Source organism: Eptesicus fuscus, chromosome 12 (assembly GCF_027574615.1).
Source record: "Eptesicus fuscus isolate TK198812 chromosome 12, DD_ASM_mEF_20220401, whole genome shotgun sequence".
Taxonomy (NCBI): Eukaryota; Metazoa; Chordata; class Mammalia; order Chiroptera; family Vespertilionidae; genus Eptesicus; species Eptesicus fuscus.
The window spans coordinates 75,057,438-75,073,442 of record NC_072484.1 but is presented as its reverse complement, the minus strand read 5'-3'; positions in this window follow the sequence as shown (position 1 = coordinate 75,073,442).

The window sequence follows — 16,005 nt, the reverse complement described above, 5'->3', positions numbered from 1 at the left end:
TGGGACTCAAGCCCAGAGCCCCTTAAGCAGAGAGGGTCCTTCCCTCGCTTTAAGTAGGCCCATCTGGTGGGCCCAAGGTGCCTTGGCAGACATTTCCGTCAGGCATTCTTGCAGACCTAAGTCTATTTATGATTGTTCAGTTACCAAGAACCACAAGACCAAATTGGGGTTATAAATATAAGGGCTGCGGATGATCTATGCAGTTTGAGTTATTAGGGGAGAGTTTGAAATAGAGTTAGGACGTCACTTTGTGCCTGGGTGGAGAATAAAAGCAGCACTTTCCCTCTCCCGTTCTGTAATTCTTTTGATAAAGATGCATGTTCTGTGCACTGAGCTGCAGTTTATTTCTAATCCGTCCGCTTTTGTCCTCTTTCTTAGAACATCTTAGATGCATAAGAAAGAAAACAACTGAGCTGCTTCTCTGACTGTAATTACAGCATGGCACCCTCGTGACTGAGGAGTGAGCCACTTCGGGGGCTGGGGAAAGGATAGACAAATGTGAAGGGAGTCACCCATGCCTGTGGGAGGGCAGGTCGTGGGGCCTGCAAACAAAGAAGGAGCATTCTCATTACACAAGATTCTCATCTGCTCCTTCTAGCAAGCCCAGCATGACCCTGACATAGACACTAGTTATTAGTTCTAGATTCTGTCTGCTCCTGACCTTCCCAACAGGAGTAATTCTCTCTTCTCAGCCTTCCCATAACCCAGTAACTATGCCTCTTTGGGGGAACTTAGCCCTTCCCATTTTGTACAGGTTTATACATGTGCAAGTAACTGCTTCTGCTCAACTTTAATCTCCTTGAGGGCAGGGTCTGTTGTGCTGCATCACTGGGACCCACACAACAGGTGCCTGTGCCTGTTATTGTATGTTCCACTAATGTTTATTGAAGGGATGAATATACAGTTCTACCACTTTAAAAAAAAATCTGTCAATCACACCGGCTTCCTTCAAGAAACTGGGTGGAGGGGAGAAAAATAATTTTGCTACTGTTCTCAATTTCCACACAAGAATCCTGGCCCTTGAAAATGTCTGTTTATGTCTCTGTAAAGGGATAAGTGCTCACATCGGTTTATGAAGACCCTGGATAAGGTCTGAGAGGGACATGAGACACTCAGAATCAGAGCAAATAGCGGAGAAAGACTAAATCCAGCAAGCCCCTCACATCCTTTACTTGTACCCAGCTTCTCCTCCTCCTGCTTCACTGTCATCATCCATTTCCTCACATCACCAACCACTTCTTCACATCACTGTCCACTTCCTCACATCACCATCCAGGTCCTCATCCCTGGATCCTCCAGTATTTCAGAAGCTCCTGACCTCAATCACTCTCCTCTTCCTTCTACCTGCTCAATGTTTCCAGATCAACTTTCTGAAAGGTGCTTTAATTATATTGAGAAATGAATGCACATAGTGGTTGAACACAGAGCTTTGGAAAGAGCCAGATTTGGACACAGTCCCAGCCCAACCACTTACTAAGTAAGTCTCAATCATCTCATCTGCAAAAGGATGACAATAATAGTACTTGCCTGACAGGCAGTGGTGAGTATTAAATGAACTATCATATATATTCACCCAAGTGCATGGCTCCTTGCACTTAAGAAATGTCAAAGAAAGAAAGAAAGAAGGCAATAGAACAATAAATAATTTCCCTATTCCCAAACCTACAACAGTTCTCAATCCTTACAAGGCACCTCCCTTTGCCTGAAATCACAGGCCTCCAGAATCCAAGTGAATGGCACCTGCAGGGCTGCCCCTCCCCTGCCTGACTCCCCCAAGCCCTCCTTGCTTCATCCAGACTCTCCTCTCTCTCTTTCTCCCTTTCAGAATTACTTCCCCCTCTATTCATCTAAGTCCTGGCATCCAACATCTGGGCAAATATTTGAGAAACAATTTTTTGGAGACCCATAATCATAACATATTTTAAAATATAGTTTGGATTGATTCAAAAAGCATAGGTTTTATATATGCGTGTGGGTATATTGGTGTGGGTGTGGATATGTGCATGACCACAGTGGGAAAACAAAGTAAAATTAATCTGTTATTATTGTGACTAAGAGTTTTCATATGTAAGAGCAAAATAATTATGTATAAATAAAAAATTACTGGATTTTATCATACAAAAACTAAAAAAGAAAAAAACACAAAGAACTCCCTACATCTAAAAACATACCACAAAGCTGGAATGCAAAAAAATCAAATGAGAGAAAAAAATGATTGTGCCTTATATGCTAAACAAACGATTAATAATTTATGAAGATCTATTACTAATCAATAGGAGGAAAATGGAAGAAATAGGCAATGAACTTAAACTAGCATATCACACACAAAAAAAGAAACCCAGAAGGCAAAGAAATATATGGGAATATGATACTGCCATCCTTCACACTCTTTGAGCTGTTATTATCTGTGTTACATACTCACCTATTTGATCATATACTTCCCTGTTTCTCCCCATCCCTGGTGGGATGGTCAGCGAGCACACCCTGCCCTGGAAACCACTAGGACAAGATGCTTGGAAGGTTTTTAAAAATGCAGATAGCTTTTGACCACTAATTCCACCTTTAGAAATCACTCCTAAGAGAAGAATGATAGATGAACACCAAGATTTCTACATAAAGGTTTTCATCACAATGTGTTTTGCAATGGAAAAAAAAAAATGGACCTGCTTCAATTTCCAACAGTAAGAAGTTGAAAGTAAGTGGTAGTGTATTTACATGATAGAATGCTAAAGCATTCCAGATTATACTTTAGAAGAATATTTAATAGTTTAGAAAAATAGTCACAAAATTTTCAAGTAAAAAAAGGTAGGTAGGATTCCAAAGTCATAATATTTTCCTAGGGAAAAAGCCTAGGAGATGTGCATGGAAATGTTAAGTTGTTATCTCAGCAGGAAAGAATTACCAATAGCCATTATTTTACTATCATTTCTTTTCTGTGGGTGAGGCAGTGAATATAAACTACAATGAGCATGTGGATCCTCCCCAGGCTCAAAGTTCTACTTCTTCCATTAAGTCTGCTCTGACCACTCCAGACCTCACTGATCTACAAATCCTTCACACTCTTTGAGCTGTTATTATCTACTAGAGGCCCAGTGCATGACATTCATCCACTGGGGGTGGGGGGGGGGTCCCTCAGGCCAGCCTGCGCCCTCTCGCAGTCCAGGACCCCTCAGGGGATGTCCACGTAAGCTGACAGGCAAACATTCCCTGAGGGGTTCTTGGCACTGCTGCAGAGTGCACCATTGCTGCACTCGCCAGCTGTGAACCTAGGTTTTGGCTAAGTGGCGCTCCCCCCATGGGAGCACACTGACCACCAGGGGCAGCTCCTGCATTGAGCATCTGCCCCTGGTGGTCAGTGTGCATCAGAGCGACCAGTGATTCCACCATTTGGTCGATTTGCATATTAGGGTTTTATTATATAGGACTAGAGGCCCGGTGCACAAAATTTGTGCATGGGGGGTTGTCCCTCAGCCCAGCCTGCACCCTCTCCAATCTGGCACCCCTGGGGGGGGGGGGGTCCGACTGCCGGTTTAGGCCTGACCCCACACGGATTGGGCCTAAACCAGCAGTCAGACATCCCTCTCACAATCCAGGACTGCTGGCTCCCAACCGCTTGCCTGCCTGCCAGCCTGATCACCCCCTAACCACTCCCCTGCCAGCCTGATTGATGCCTAACTGCTCCCCTGCCAACCCGATTGCCCCCAACTGCCCTCCCCTGTAGGCCTGGTCCCCCCCCAACTGCCCTCCCCTGCAGGCCCAGTCACTCCCAACTGCCCTCCCCTGTAGGCCTGGTCCTCCCCAACTGCCCTCCCCTCCTGGCCTGATCACCCACAACTACCCTCCCCTGACAGCCATCTTGTGATGGCCATATTGCCTCTTTATTATATAGGACAGGTGATGGACAGTAGCCTTTTCTGTTATCATTACATCGCAACTTAGCAGTCCACCTCTTCTATTATTATGATTAGAGGCCCGGTGCATGAAATTCGTGCACTTGGGGGGGGGGTCCCTCAGTCCAGCCTGCACCCTCTCACAGTCTGGGAGCCCTTGGGGGATGTCAGTCGGACATCCTTAGTGGTGCTGTGGAGGCAGGAGAGACTCCCGCCAATGCTGCTGTGCTTGTCAGTCATGAGCCCAGTTCAGGGATTCTGGCTGAGCAGCACTCCCCCTGTGGGTGTGCACTGACCACCAGGGGGAAGCTCCTGCATTGAGTATCTGACCCCTGATGGTCAGTGCGTGTCATAGTGACTGGTCATTCGCTGTTTGGTCAATTCACATATGAGCCTTTTATTATATAGGATGTTATATAATCACCCATTTGATCATATGCTTCCCTGTTTCTCCCCATCTGCTTATCCAAAGTTCAACAGTATTAATTCTTATTTCATTCAAGGACCATTCATATATGGATCTGTCTTACCTTTGGCAGATTGTATTTTCCAAAATAGCTGCAGCAATTTGTCGCATCCTACATGCTCTTCTTACATCAGCATTAATATTCCTCCTATGAAAAGGCACTGTCCATGTTCCTTGCCCTTAAATCTGAGTGAGACTCTGCCTATAGCCGAAGTGATGCCACATGACTTCTGAGGCCAAGACATAAAAGAAGAGACGGCTCCCACTCAGTCATCTGGGGATGCTATGTTTTGGAAACCAGCTGCCATTCTGTGAGGAAGCCCAGACCACATGGAGAGTCCATGTGTAGGTGTTCAGCAGGCAAAGAGCCCCAGTTGAAGTTCCTACCAACAGCCAACAACAACCACCAATATGCAAGTGAGAAATCCTTTGTGATGACTGTGGTCCCACTTACCATGTGCCTGAAAATACATGAGAGACCTTGAACAAGAGCTAGCTGAGCCTAGCCAATCTCTGAACTTTGAGAGAGGATAACAATAAAACTATTGCTATATTTTAAGTTATTAAGTTTTGGGGTAATTTGTTACACAGTAATTGATAACTGGAACTTACTTATACTTCCATTTTTTTTTCTTTGCTGCCTCACAGATCTCTCTGGAACACTTTCAGTCCTCAATCCCTTGGCTCTATAAAGATTAACCCATGTATATTTGTTTTATTAATTAATTAGTTAATTAATGGGAGTTCTAACCATCACTGCATTCCTTTAGCTCCCAACTTATGCATGCTAGTGAGTCTTCTTATGAACAGCCTGATCTAAGAGAACCAGCAAAATAAATCCTTTTATACTTTTTCTGCACTTTGTTTCCTTCTGCATAATTCCTTTCAGTTACACCTCTAGCTATACCAAAATTTTACTCACTGAAAAAGAAAAGCTAATGAAACAAGAGGACCAATGAAGAAACCGACAACTCTGAGCTTGCCCTTTTCTCGGGAAGCAGCCACTTTCTAAGGAAAGGTGGGGCCTCTTTAGCAACCAACATTTGCTGCTGACTTTATCCCCTCAGTCAAAAGGATATGCAATTTACAGAACTAGAGCTCCAAGGAGCAGACAGAATCCTCAGTCCCAAGCTGCTGTGCCATCCGTAACTCTCATACATGGAACCACCTGTGTGGTGTTGTTTGAAGGGCAAAGAGCCCTTTCTGTGCTAACCCACCAGTTCAGATCCCCTCACAGGGAAAACATTTTCTTCTCCAGGCTCTCACTAAAAAGAAACTCCCCTGGGAAGGAAGCGTGTCAGTGTAACAGCACTAGCAGCAGCATTCTCATTACTTTACTCTAATTCTCAGAGCGAATGTGCTCGGGGAGTTTGTTCCTGGAGTGGAGGGTTCATTGTGCACCACTGAGGCAGGGGTTTGTGGGTGAGGACATCCACAGAGAAGAACTCTGAAATCAATCAAGCTTCTCGTGTTTCACAATGCCACCCGAATTGGTGTGTGCTGCCAGCACATCTCTTAACTTGATGGTAAATGATAAAATTTGGTTCATCATTTACTTTTTGCTTTTGGTAATCAGTGAAATTGGGAACACCTGGAACTACTGTCACCCCCCACTTTTATTAGGCCCAGAGCCCTAACCTGTCCCTGCTGTTGGGGCTGCCCTCAGTGCCATGGGCAATCGTCAGCTGGACCTCAAATTCTCTTTGCCTCATGCTGTCATCTCACCAGCTGGACCAGTGAGTGGAAAGGCAAGGAGGTTGTGACCCATGGGTGGAAACCAGGAAGTGGAAGAACTTATTGCAAGTGCAGCCTCCCATGAAATGCTCCTGCAAGGCAGTGGGACTGTCTCTGATCCCAAAGAGGAGTTTGGTGATTGACTATTCTCACCTCTTCTCTCCAGACACTGTTCAAAGTAGGTACATTAGGAGGATTGGCTCCTTCTTATATAAACCCGACATGTGAGAAGTCATCAGTTTGTTTGCAGCCACTGTCATAGCTGGAGTTTATATTTCAACATACTCTGCCCTGAGCTCACCAGATAACCCACCAGAAAGCCAGTGATAAGTTTGACAGTAAGTATACTGTGTGACGGGGCTGACCACAGACAAACAGTATTTTCTTTTCCCCTTCCCCAGAGGCAAACATTTTTTTTTTCTGGTTTACCAAAAATCTACTTTGCGAGACAAGAAAATGAAGTTCAAGTTTGCCCCCCAGAGTTCTCCACAAATTCCTAAAACTGAGCTCCCTGCACTGTCATCACCATCGCCACCCTCAAAATGTGCCCATATGCTCCATCTCTCCCGTCACCTAGTCAAGGTGGCCTCCTTACAGTCGCCATATCCATCACTAGTGCCAATTAATCACCATGAACATCATCGGAATAATGGTCTTCGCAAGCCCCAACTAGGAAGGGCCGGGGCCCGTTCCCACCACTGCAGGGGTTTCCACGTGAAGACTTCCATGCCCGCGAGCCCTGAGATACACAGATGGAGAGGAGCCCTGGGAGAAGCTGGAGGGAAAGCATGCCCCAGTCGCCTCTCAAAATATCCAGCCGGCAGCCCTCAGGAAGCGTGTGGCCATTCTTTGAACTCCTTCAAAGTTCCTTTCATCTGTTCTAAATCCAGGACCGTCTTTGTACAGGGCTTGTTGCTTCTGGATAAATCCTTGGCCCCTGTTCAAGACTAGGGCTACGTCAGGATGTTCCGCAGACCCCAGCAGGGGAGCATTGCTCAACCAGCCTTGCCAGCGGGACCCCTGCTTGTGACACGGATTCCAAATCCCAGCCCGGAGCGTCTGTGCTCAGCAGTGTAACACAGCAGTGATGGCATCGCATCCTCATTTCAACTCCCTCTTCCTGGAGGAGGCCCCCACACCTTCCACAAGGTAGCCCTTTCCCGGGGCACTCTATTTTCAGCTACATATTGTATCACGGACTCTCTTTCCCTGTGGAGCAGGCTGGTGAAACATTTTTTCCTGGACTAGGCATTTGCTTCCTATCTGACTCAAATCTCTAACCTGGAAATGGGAAGAGGGAGCCAACAGGCACCAGAAAGAGAGTCTCCTGCTCTGCCCGCAGATGCACCTCAGCACTGAGACTTGCTGTGTGAGGATGAGCTGATATCTCCCCCTCGCTGAGACCCCATCTCACTGCCCATTGTCAGAGGAAGAGTTTTTCACCACCTGCTTCCCTGGGTGGGGCAGAAGACTAACCCTGTTTTCCAATGTGTGGTATCAAAATTAAACACTTTCACCTGGTTTGTTTGTTCTTTTTTTTTTTTTTTTCTGGTTGTCAAATGATCCTTTTTGAAATATTTTCCTTTTCAGTTTTTAACTAGCTGGGCATTTCACCACATCACACTGGTGATGTCATCTACGATGTCATGGAGGCTGCAGTCATTGACATGGCAACCCTAAGGCTATATAATCCCAGGATCTCTTTAATGGTTCCAGAGAGTTCTGTCAGGCCATGTTGACAGTGTCATCAAAAGTGGTATTTCCACTGAGCTTAAAATTTTCTGCTTTTTTCTGTCTCTGGCTGGTTCCTTGAAGACTTTTAGGATCAAGGCAGAAGCAGAAGTTACTCGCTCAGGCGGGGTCTATATGTCCTGAATGAATGGACAGTTCCACTGTGATCCTTAGACACAGTAGCACAAACATGAATAAGTCACAAAATGAGCCCAAAACCAGTGGAGGGGAGCAAGAACACTATGAATGGACCGTCTGTGAAATGTGAGTGGACTGTGAAAAGAATCCATTTAAATATGGCTCATGGTCCTGTGAGGACACTTTCACTCTAAACCACAGACACACCACAGGTCACACCAAGTCACAGACACCCCATCCATGACCTTAGTGCTAGAAGAAGACTAAGAACACCTCCATTCTATTAAAAAGAAGAGTGAGTCCACAAGGTCTGCCCACATAAGTGTGATGCCCCTGATGGGGGAACAGCTGAGGGCAGCAACAGGCAAGTTGTAAAAGGTCTGGGTGATCCAGATCACTGTGGATCTGAGTAGGGCAGTAAGAGGCCAAGAGCACCAGGAGCATTCTGGGGCCAACAGGGAAGGAAGTCTTGCTGATGGGAGAAGAGAGCAAGAGAATAGGAAGGTGAGATGGCAAATGTCCTAAACAAAGCTTTGTTCCCTCATCCAGACCTCTCATTTTCTCTGTCCCTGGGAAGCGAGGATGGAGTGAGGGGAGGTTGCTGCTGTTGTCTTCCTCTCTGCACAGACACCTGTAATGGGAGCTCCATCAAACTCCCTGTCCTTGCCCGGAGGCTGCTCACCACAGTGAGAACCTCAGCTCCTGTCTGGAGTTGCCTAGCAACTCAGAGTCCTGAAAAGAAAGCAAGAAAGCAAAGGAGCCAGACAGGAAAGGACAGAGGGAAGGGGGCCTGCCAGAGGAAGGCGATAACCAGGAGCAAAGAGCCCTAAGTGCAGGCTCAAAACGCAGGGCAGCTTCTCAAGTTCTTAGGACCTCTCCACCCCAGTCTCCTGCTGTCTCTCACCCTCTGTTCTGTGACTGACAATTCACCACTGCAGATATTTCCCTTTCAAACCACTTACCTCCCTTGAAATGCAAATCCTCTGGACAGGGCTGTCCCACTTCAGTGAGGAAGGAATTTATCAGACCCTCTGGGAGAGGAGAAAAGGCAAAATGTGGAAATGCAGTGTTATCCAGCCTGTGTTTTCCACTATAGTCTATACCAGTTCAGGTGATTCCATTCTTCTCCAATCAAAGTCTGTCCATGGGTACAAAGATGTCAGATTTTGGTATTTGGCAGCAATCTGTGTGACACTCGGTGACTTCATGGAGACTCAGTTCTATCTAAAATAATTCCCATTCATGAAGCTGTCATCAAAGTTATGTAAAAAGGGTGTATTTGAGAATACCTGCACAATATCTACATGTAGGCAGCACACGGTGTATCTTGATTTCTTTCCTAAAGACTGAAGTCATATGCCCTAGTCATTGGGTCTCCCTGTGGTCCACATAGTCCTCTTACTTTGGTGCAAACTAGCCAGACTCTAATTTTGTAAATGAAGTTTAGCTCCAAGGCTGGAGAAATCCCTGGAACCCAACCTTGATTCAAAGCTGGGAGACTTTAATCCTTGCTCTTGGGAAATGCATCACCCAGTGAGCAAGGTAGAACCTCAACAACAAAAAATATCACAGCACTCTGTAGGCAATGACACAGTTAATCATATGATCCACCCTTGGGGCCATTCTTTCATCTGGCTGCCTTTGATGGGTCATTTCAGTTAAACTACGGTGGTGTTTATGGCTCAGTCTACCTATAATCACAGCCGTGGGAGTCAGGGCTAGGACTAAGAATTTGTCTGGAATTGGGTTTGCCATTTTTTGGCTGGTGATGGACCTCTAGACCAAATCAGGGCTTAATTCCAGATCCTTGGGTCAGGGTTGAAGACTAAGATGTGACCAGCAATTTGAATTATTTTGTAAACTAGCAGTCCTATATTTTTCCATCCATCTATCTATCTTACACTTAGTAAGTTGGGCCCAGTTCTGCACTAAATGTAAGGAATACATAGGAAAGAAGAAAATGGCCCCTATCTGAGTTTTCTGCCCAATTAAAGAACAAGAGAAAATGGCACATCTTTTTAATCCAGAGAGAGCTATTGGTCTTGCCAGGGCAGGAGCAGCTCAGTGAGGGAGTTGGACATAGTATGGTCAGGCAGAGGTCTCCTGGGGCAGAGGGAACTTTTTAAAGCTCCCTACCTCCACCAAACTACTAAAGCATGTCAAAAAGATAATGTGATCTTTTCCAAATTCCACATTCCTAGACCCAACTAAAACCTAGAAAATGTATACCTAAGGATGGAGAGAAAAGTGAGAGGCCAGCAAAAGATTCCCAAGCTTGAAGGATATTGGAGCTGATGGAGAATTGACAGGAGAGGGAAAAAGAGGGGACAAGTATGCCCCTGGTGTCATTTCTACTGTTACCTGTTGGGTGTCTGACTGACAATCTCATGTATCAGCTCAGCCCTGAGTCTTCATTCTTTCATTATTATCAAATTTGAACAGTTCTGTCTTCTTTGTTCCCAAGGCTTGTGTGGTTTTGAGTGTGCACATGTGTGTGCACATGCATGTATGTGTGGTGGGAAAGGACATCTGTGTGTGCATGCTAAGGGAACGAAAGGGTACCTACAGTGTATGCATGTGGAATCTGAATTGCCTGTGTATAAAACCATGTGGATTTACGATGGAAAACACTCTGATATTAAAAAGCATATTAAACATTAAATTTGTATTAAATAACTGGCTTGAAAATCAGAAGTCCCTAGAACCTTTGGAAACACCTAACAATTATGTTTCTTGCGGAGCCTCTTTAGGTTCTTTTATTGGGTAGAAAACTCTGTCTACCTTTATTCCTGGGACAAGTGTGTACAGCAGAGACCATCTGAGATCAGAGCCCTTTACACTGAGCTGCCCAGAGTCACCCAGTGATCATCAGAGCATCCTCACCATGGCTCTGGTTGTATTTCATATTTATCTCATGTGGGCTGGGCTCCTCCCCAGTAGGTGACCCATTTTCGGGGCACGACATAAGACTTGGGCATCAGAAGTTTGGTCTCTGCCTGACATCTCTTGTCTTAGGAAAGGTGCTGGTGCTGGTGCTGGTGCTGGTGCTGGGAAGGGACGCTGAGGACCACTCCTCTCTGCTCTTCTCTTCTATGCTAGTTAGGAGATTTCTCATTACTCCCAGGATATGGCTTTTCATTCCAACTCCTGGCCTTTCTCTTGGGTACACCTTCCACCAAGAACACTCTCCTCCTCTCCCACTTTGCCACTTCAAACTCTGCATCCTGCCTGTGGCGCCTCCCCATGCCCCAACTGACCCTTCCTAATCCCTCACCCACACCATGTGCTCTCCATGGTATCCCCTCAGATTGTCTGTGTGAATCACTTCCTGTCTTCTCATTGTTTCTCTCTGGGTTTTGTCTCTCCCAATGAGGCATGAGATAACTGCAGATGTCCTTCCCTCGTTGGCACCTCCTGGCTCTCTACAGTCCCTGGCTTAGGCCCAGGTCCTTCATAAAACCTACTTCCTTTGAATTAACTGGAGCAGCCCTGCTGGGAGACTTGCAATTGGATGGCATGAAGTTCACACTAGCTGAGGACTTCAGTTTTTACACCAGGCCACGTCCAATGATGTGATAGTACAATGATGTAAAACACATCACTGGAGCCTCAAAATACCCCTTTAAGGAAGCCAGGAATGGTCCTACTATGCCCACATCACAGATAAGGAAGGTGAAGTTCAGAGAGATTCATGATCTACACTGAAAACACGTAGACAGACTAGGGAGCCCAGCCGGTCTCCATCCCACAGATCCCACACTCTTCTCACAACTGCACATGGGCAGGCATTTCCTTGATGCCATTCATGGCCTCATCTCAGCTGTTTGTGCTCACCCAGTGCCTTCAGGTGATGCCCCCACCCCCAGCTGCCTTTTAACTGACCTTGATATCCAAAGTCCCACAGCAGGATTGGTCATAGCTCTACCCAACCAAATGGAAAGAGATTTAGAAATTTAATCACTGTTGTTAAAGATCAATAGATTGATGAAGAAATGAACACTTAAAAGGGGATTTGACTTGTAACAGTAACAATCTTTAATCCACTCCCTTCCCCTGGCCCAAATGGCAGAATTTTGAAAGAGACAGATTATTTAAACTTGTTTTGTCCAACTGGTGGCCACCAGCTACATGGAGCTATTGAGCACTTGAGAAGTGGCTGATCCCAATTGAGATATGCTTTAAGTGTAAATACACATGGGATTTCAGATACTTAGCATGAAGAAAAGGATTCAAAATATCTCACTAATAATTTTTCTAATGATGCTATGTTGAAATTAGAATATTTTAGGTATATTGAATTAAATAAAATGTATTAATAAAATTAATTTCACCTGCTTTTTACTATTTTAAGTATGACTAGTTAACAGTACATTTCATATGTGGTTTGCATTTGTGGCTCATATTCTATTTCTATTGGACTGTGCTGATATGGACAATAGAGCTTTTCCAGTACTCTTCAAATAGCTCCACACAGGTATCCATATGCTCAGATTGTGCTTGAAGTCCCATTATAAGCAGCAATAAGAATTCAGGACAGTATTTCTAGAAGTTGGTGCTTCTTCCTCCCAACAGGTACCCCTAGCAGTCAGCTTCTCCAGCCTCCCAGGGTTGATGATGGTCAGCCCCACCACAGAAACATGCAGTGTCCCCAGCAGAGAGAGCCCAGACTGAATTCCCTGAGCCAGGTTCACCATCTAGGCTGTGGTCTCTCTAATGCCTCTTTCTGCACATCATGGAGGGAGGGCCCCTAATTTGCCATGCCTTAAAATTCTCCAAGCTTCCATGAAGTACTGCAACTCTATGCTCTCCTCCAAATCTCTGATGTCTTAAAAGAGGTTCCTGGCTTTGATCAACGTGAAAAAACTAACTCAGACTAGTTTATAGTCAATTAATTTGGATCGACAAATAATAACTGACCACCTGTTGGTAAGATCTGTCCTACTGTGTACTACGTGTAATGTGTACACAGAGTCAGTTACTATAATCCTGCCCTCATCAAATTCGAAGTATCTCTCCTCAATAACAAAAACTGAAATACAACTAAAAAAAAAAAAAAAACTCACGACAATAATACATGACTTCTTATCTTATAATTTAGGAGTCTTCCAGTTAATTTGGACACCTGACACAGCCTCTGTGGCATGGTGAGAAAGAATCGACTACCAGCTGAAGCTCAGCACCAGCTCTGTCACTATTGAGCTGTGAGACTCTTGGCAGAGCAGCCTATTGTCCACCTGGGCCTCAGTGTCTTCATCCTCATATTTTAAAGAGAGGGCATGGGCTGGTTGATCTCTCAGACTACTTGAAATTTGAGCCTTCTAGAATGCTGCAATCTACCCTTTAGCATCCCCCCAAAGGCCCACAGTCACTGTTTCAAACTTTTTGTGACGTGGAGCTCCCTCCTTGCAAAATATCTCTGGTTGTTTTGAAGTTCTCTAAGGAGCTGACATTTTGCCCTCTCTAACTTCCACCTGCAAATTGGAACCCAATGGATGAGCAGATACAAGTTGTTCTGGGTGTCAGAGGAGGCCAGCACTTGTCAAGTTGGGGGAGTGAACAGCTAGTCCAGGGAGCAAAAAGGATATCAGTGGAGCCTTGAATATGGATATTATTGGACACGTAGAAAGCAAGAGGCTGGAACAAAACAAACCAATGTAAAAAATACATAAAATGAAAGAGCCAATCCATGGCCTGAAAGAGAGACCCAAGGAAAGAGAGAACAAGAGAAAAAGAAAGTTCACAAAGAGGAAAACACACAGCTCTTCAACTGCCCATTTTAGTTTTCAGAATATTAGCTCTAAGTGAGATAATATTTATAATCAAGATATGAAGTACCTGACATTTACTGAGTATTTACTTTGTGCTTGGCACTTTATATTATTTCATTAAAACCTCATAATTACCTCATGAAGGAGGAACTAAATGATTCCCATTTTAGAGATTAAAAAATGAGGGTTATTTGCACAAATGTCTTGTTCTAGTTCTAAAATTCTGTCATCCTATGTGCTTCATAAAAATAAATATCCCTTTCTCTTACTGAGAGGCACCTGGAGATTTAAGGCAATAGATGAGGATAAAATGTCCTACTCCATGTGTGCTCCGTGGGACCATCAAGCTGAGGTCCATGGTCAAGTTCTGGACAAGAAAGACAGGATTACCTGGGATGGTGCCCACAGTCCATCCTGTATGAATGGCTCCCACTGGTTTCTGCTCTCATGTCCATGCCTTGATAGGGTGGAGAAAGTCCCTAGAACTATACAGCTTGTCTCCAAAGACTCCACATGAACCAAAGGAGGCCTCTTTCAGAGGCCACTGTTCATCTAAGCTCCAGCAAGAAGCTTTGAATGAAGCAACACTAGATACACACAACTAGCCATTTTCCAGTAGAGCTAGGTCTCAGGGCCCCTGAAACATGAATCCACAAAGCTAAGAAAATCTCTAGATCCCCCCCCCCCGGCTGCCCCTCACTCAGAGATGGGGGTAGGGGTATAGAACGATGTCATTTCATATGATTTAAGAAATATTGCATAAATAGAGCCCAGGAAAATAGAATAAAATATAAACTAAAAATAAATGGTTGAGGCAACTCATCTTTAATGCCTTTCCGTGTAACATCTATTTTGTATAATGGAATACGACTTCCATACCTCGACTGCAAATTTAACCTTGGCCACAAGTTATGATGTACATTACAATACACTTTTATTATGTTACACAGTATTGTGGCGGTTTTTTTAATCTATTGCTAAGCCCCTAACAGTATGTCTGTGTCAGTGAAGCCCATCTGTCACAACCACAGTGGAGACATTATTATGTAAATAGTTCTAGGGCCTCCTTTTGGGGGAATTTAATATACTGTCCTAATATCCCAGCTGGAAAAAAAATGTTTATGAAAAAAAACCTTTTTTTTTTTTTTTTGGTTTGTTTGTTTTGTATGTAGAGAAAGGCAGGTTGAGTTGCTGAGGGTTTGGGGTGTTTTTTTTCCAATAGTTCAAATCTCTTCTCTCTCTCACTCACAATGTCTTTAAAAGCTAATGATATGGCTCCTAATAAAATAAAATAAAATACATGAGAGACTTCTTTTAAACACACCAGCTGAAGTGTAGAGCATTAATATCTCTCGGCCTAGCGCATTAGCCATCTTTTCTATATTACAGTCATATTTCAATAAACTAAGTTTTCTTAGCAGGTGCCATCTTGGATTATTTCTTTATTAGATGGAGTTATAAAATATGCAGGATGGTAAGCTGGATTTTTTGTTATTTATTGCTGCTTTTAAATCTTTGCCAAAATACACACAACTAAATCTTCCTCCTTAGAGGTGGAGTGGCAACACCTGGAAGGGACCAGCAGGCACTCTCACTTGCAGAGCTGCCAACCGGTGGCTGAGGAGACAAGGGCAGGGCCAAACAGAGTGTGGTTTGCAAGCAGATGCCAGTTCCCCGTCCATCTTAGTGCATCTTAATTAACTAAGTTAGGATTTTAAGGCAGCATACAGAAAGGGGCTAATCACAAGAGGAAACTAGGCTGCTGGGACCTACATCAGCTATGTCCCTGTTTGTGCCCAATAAGGCATCACAGGTTTGCTGAGCACCTGTCAAGGGATGAATGCTTTATGAGAAGCAAGTGAAGCAAAGGAAATACTCTAAGACTTCAAGGGGCACCCAGTCTAGATGGGAAGGAATAACACTAGGCAGAGAACAACTTCAGGTTGTCTTAGTCCATTCATGCTGCTATAATAAATGACCATTAACTGGATGGTTTAGAAATAACAGAAATTTGTTGCCCACAGTCTAGAGGCTGAAAGTCCAAGATTTGTGTCTGGTGGTGGCCCACTTCCTGGTTCATAGCCATCTTGCAGTGACTTCACATGATAGAAGGGAAAAGGGGGTGCTCTGGGGCCTCTCATAAAGGCACTAATCCCATTCGTGAGGGCTCCACCCTCATGACCTAATCATCTTCCAAAGGTCCCACTTCAAAATACAATCACATTGTGGGGTGGGTTTCAACAAATGAATTTTGGGAAGACACAAACATTCCATCTAT